Source organism: Hordeum vulgare, chromosome 1H (assembly GCF_904849725.1).
Source record: "Hordeum vulgare subsp. vulgare chromosome 1H, MorexV3_pseudomolecules_assembly, whole genome shotgun sequence".
NCBI lineage: Eukaryota > Viridiplantae > Streptophyta > Magnoliopsida > Poales > Poaceae > Hordeum > Hordeum vulgare.
In genome coordinates, this window is record NC_058518.1 from 412,713,679 (window position 1) to 412,718,970 (window position 5,292).

General features: G+C 44.5%; 1 pseudogene; it reads right to left on the minus strand.

The window, feature by feature from the left end:
• Window positions 1-226: 226 nt before the first annotated feature.
• Window positions 227-871, minus strand: LOC123399806 (annotated as a pseudogene).
• Between the last annotated feature and the right edge of the window lie 4,421 nt (window positions 872-5,292).

The window sequence follows — 5,292 nt, forward strand, 5'->3', positions numbered from 1 at the left end:
ACTCGCCTTTAAATCGGCGTGGCTTTGATGTAGATCTTTGGATAAACTCTTTCCTGCTTCAAAGCATGCAGATTCAAAAAGTACTTGTTGACGACCCTTAATTCAGCCGCCCTGACCAAATTAAGGCTCGAGGGCTACTGGGTTCAAACTTTTGTTCGGATATTATAAAGTCGATAACTTACGTGCATGTGGGTAGACACTTGCCCCACCACTTTTTAAGGTTGGCTCACGCGGCTTCGAGGTATGCATCAACCGAATTAAGAGCATTAAACTCTTTTTCGGAAAATAAAGGATGACATAGAGCCTTCTTCCGTTGCCGATGATTCATAGCACTCTCATATTCGGAGTTTGTTACTGACAGTCTGTCCGAACAATCGGGGGTCGGACCCGTGTTCGGTACTCCGGCGCTCATCGACGCGTCGGGGTTTGGTTGACTACCTAATACCTCGACACCGACCTCGGGCGGTGAAGGTTGCACACGTCTCCTACATTGGTCGGTCAAGGGTCATGAAAGTATGGAAGGACATACATCTTGTTAAGGAATATAAGTCAGTCCACATACCTTTTTGTCGGTGGAGCAGCAGATGGGTTTCCTTTCGCCACCCTTTGTTTGGAAATTCTGTCCTCATTCGACAGAACCCCAACCGGTCTTGTTCGAGGAGTAGTACGGCGAGCGCTCCGACGACCCTTGGGCGCAACCCCTCGTTGGGCCGTCACTTTTCTCTTACTCCCTAAAGAGAGAAGGGGACTAGGGTTGTCAGCTACAAGGGCTACCGTCTGTTTGTCAACTCCATACTGGTAAAACACCCCATCCTCGAAAGTCATCAAAGCTCCGGGTCTTCATGAAACCGGGGATCATCATCGCGGGCATAGTCCTCGGACTGAGGTGCGGGACATTTCACCGTCTCGATCTAGCGCTTCCAAGGCTGCAGGGAAGGGGTAGAATTTATAAATCAAATGATAAAAGGTGTGAACGCCTGAAATTTTGAACATTAGCACACTTACATATTCGACGGGGTTGTATGCCGAATAGCCTTCCTTGGTGAAGGGGCGGTTAAAACCTTCTTTTCCCCTTTGAAGATATCGGCTAGGATGGTTGCTAAAGCTTTGTGGTCTTTTGGTCCTAACTTTCTGGATCGAGTGGAATCGCTTGTCCCGTTGTAGCACCACAAGGGATTTGTGCGTTGTTGGAGCGACGGGACACACCGGTAAATCATTGCGACCATCACATCAAAGATGGTTAGCCCGTAATGAGCAAGCACCTTGACCTTAGCGGATAGTTGTTTTACTTCGGAACTCTCCTCTTGGGAGAGACTCTTCGGCCCCAACTATAACGCTTTTTCAAAGGCTCTGTGGAGGATTCGGGAAGGCCCCTCCAAATTGGATCAAAAGGGGAACATCCTCCATATAAAACCACTCCAAGGGCCACTCGTCGAGTTCCTTCTTCGATTTCCCAATTGGGTATCCGGTGGCGGCTATACGCCACACTTCAACTCTGCCCACTACCCGGATTGTTGCCCCTCTGGTTCGAGGAACGACGTAGAAATACCTTCTCGATAGACCAAAGTGGGGTTCACAACCCGAGAACATCTCGCATAAGGCCATGAAGCCTAAGATATTGAGGATGGGACCATGAGTGAGGTTGTGGAGCTGCAGCCCATAAAATTCCAACAAACCCCTTAAGAAGGGGTGAATGGGGAATCCCACCCCTCGCATTAGGAAGGGAACAAGGCAACCTCGTTCTCCCCCGTGTGGGGAAGGGAAGCTCTCTGCAAATGACTTCCCATCAATGAAGGTCATACTTGCGCGACTGGGTGCGAGATCCGATTGGGGAATATGTCCCTGCGTTTTGAACTCACGCGGACGGAGGAGGGAGATGGAGTAATTAGCCCAGTCTCCTGGAAGGGGACCAAGGGAGCACGAAGAGGAACCAGCTATGATTCCAAGAGTGTTAAGAGCTCTAGGGTTTCTTGGCGAGGCGGAGATGCGATGGGGGCCTCGAGACGGATTTTGATCTGTTTATAAAGGGCGCTACCCCCGCTTGTTATAAGGAGCGGTTCTGTCAAGGATTGCGAGAGGTGTCTTCCTCTACAAAACCATGCGATAATCGAGAAATATTGTTAATATTTGTGCAGAATTAAAAGTCATGGGCCCCGCGATGCTTCAGTAATTGTGAGCCAAGCGAAGACCAAGACCATCATTTCCTGTTCGGAGGAGACGAAGGTACTCGCCTTGCAAGCCAAATACTTTGGACGTAATCATCCGAAGACTCTACACATCAGCGTTGAAGGCTAGTTCGGGGGCTACTGAGGGAGTCCGGAATTAAGGGGTCCTCATGTAGTCAGCTTACTACGAAGAGGTCGACCTGATGGGATGTGCCTATGATGAGTCGGATTGTGCGATCATCTCGTATTCAAGGAGGAGAACCCCAGAGACTGGCGTGGCAACCAAGTAAAAGTAGACTAGGTCGGTTGAGTGTAACCCTAGGCCCTCCCGGTGACTATATAAACCGGGGGTCCTCGTCCATGTAGGCGGATTACTTCACCTAGGGTTTAGTATACACGATCTCAAGGTAGACTCTGTAATCATCATCCACATCAAATATAATCAAGTAGGACGTATGATTTTACCTCCCCAACATGGCAAGAACCTTGGTAAACATTGTCTCCCTTCTCTCATGCGATCCATCGATCTAAGGTCCAAAGTTAGGGACCCCTACCCGAGATCTGCCGGTTTTGACGCCGACATACGGTCTCCTCCCGTAACTTCGAGGTCTTCTTTTGGTCCTAAAAAATTGTCAAATAGTTATGTGGCAATTGGACTTCGTTTGGTACTATAAACCTGAAAAGCTAAGCAGAAAACAATAACTGACACTTGGCAGTGGATTAATAGGTTAGTGCTAAAAAATAATACATATTATAAATACCCCCAAAGTATCATAGAATGATAATATTATAGCATGGAACAATAAAAAAGTATAGACACATTGGAGACGTATCAAGGAGTAGAGCATAGGATCAACTCACCATCGTCTGGGGGGGAAGACAGCTGGCGGGCGGACTAGGTGAGCAGAGGGAGGCAACTCCGGAGGGAAGAACCCCGACGACGTCGTCATGCTTGCTGACGTTAGCATCGACTGATCGCCCGACATGAAGATGGGCGGAGGAGGGCGAATGGACTACAAAGGGTATTTGTAAAAAGACCTTAGTTGACTAGCTCGACTTGACAGCTTGTGATTGGCCCAAGACTAAAATTGCACACATCATACAAGTTCTAGGACATAATAATTGCCTTTTACAAGTTCGAGGACCAAATCATCAGATTCTGAACAAGTTCTAGGATCTGTTGTGCTATTACCTTTATAAAAAAGAAAAAAATTAAACGACTTTAGTCATCACATAATCTCTACTTTATTAATCTTTTATTTATTATATACTCTATTTCTAACCATAAGCCCAAAAGCCCCTTTTAGATATTTCAATATGAATGTGTGTAGATATATTTTAGAGTGTAAATTCACGGAAAATACACAAGGGTGATCCACCTCCTGTATAAAAAATTAATTCAAAAATACCAGAAAAAAAACTAAAATCTTGGGATCTCAAACTTGAGTGCTCAATCTACGCGTGTATGAAATTTCATAGAGAAATACACTACTAGGAAAAGGCTTGCTAACGGCGCACCTATTTTGGCTACTAATGACGCACTATAGGTGCGCCACTAGCATCACGCCATTAGTTTTTTTACTAATGACGCACCACAAGTGCGCCATTAGTATCTGTTATACTAATGGCGCACCAGGCAGTGCGCCATTAGTATTGCTCACGGTGCGTCATTAGTATCTGGTATACTAATGGCGCACCAGGCAGTGCGCCATTAGTATTGCTCACGGTGCGCCATTAGTATCTGGTATACTAATGGCGCACCATTCATGATGCGCCATTAGTATCTGGTATACTAATGGCGCACCAGGCAGTGCGCCATTAGTATAGCCCATGGTGCTCCATTAGTATGCCTCCCAGGGCATATATACTAATGGCGCACCAGGCAGTGCGCCATTAGTATAGCCCATGGTGCTCCATTAGTATCTGCTTTCTGGCATATATATGTTTTGTTTCAAAACCACAAATTAAACAGCACATAATATATATATATAATACATAATATGTGTCCAATAATTTTACTGATCCACAACACATAACATATATGCAAAGTTGCATAAAAAATTTCATGATCCATATATCAAAATTCCATAGCATCCATACATCCAAAATTCCATAGCATCCATATATACATATAGTTCCATAGCATCCATACATACATAGCTCCATAGCAAATATAATACACAACGATACAACCCAAATCTATAGGACAGTGACAACAGTAATCCCAGCCTATAGATCTTTGACCCCATCCAGAAAATGGGTTCAATTTCATTGCTTGTTCTTTCGATACCTACCAGGCTTGTTCAGATCGTTCTATGCCACTGCATATGCTGCTCAAAGGTCAAAAGTGTCGGAAATGACCGAGGACCAGCATGATTCCGAAAGACATCATTTTCCAATGCAGAATTTGCTGAATATGTTGCTCAAAACTTCTTCAGATATGTCCTCAACACTGATTGTTGCCAAAGCCAATGCAGCATCCCTCAAGTCAATAGTCCAAAAATCCAAGGGCAGCTGCTCATTGATCGACGACTTAGTCTTGTGAAAGCTTCCTGGGTCCTCATGAGCTGTTCCAGTTGTCTCTGGACAACACAATGTAATTGGATATAAGAAGTCAACAATCTTTCATGCAACAACTGAAGCAACAATTCTAAGAGACAAAAAAAGAGAATAGTCACTCTCTAATTTATTTACATATGACGAGAAGGGACAGAGAGGACTTCAAATAGAAGGCATGCAAACCAATAACCAGGCAACCAGACATCATCAACAAAATTGTTGAGAAAATGAAACTGATGGTACAATAGCTCTTTCACTCTGCAAGCTAAGCATTTAAGCTCCAGTATCAACTATTATGGCTGCAACACCAAATAAATCAAACTATCCAATTGGATATGTGATTCATATGAAGTATGTAGAATTATAGATTACAATCGGTATTCATATAAGAAGATTATACTGCGATATCGTTCGATGTATAAACTTAGGGCATGACACACAACGGAGAAGCAGGATACAATATGAAAGGTGGGCACGTGCTCTAGACGGGAGTATGAAAAGTGGATGGTATCCCTCATGTTTTCTTGCTTAATTAATCTCGATGTCAAAAAACATCTTACATTTTGAG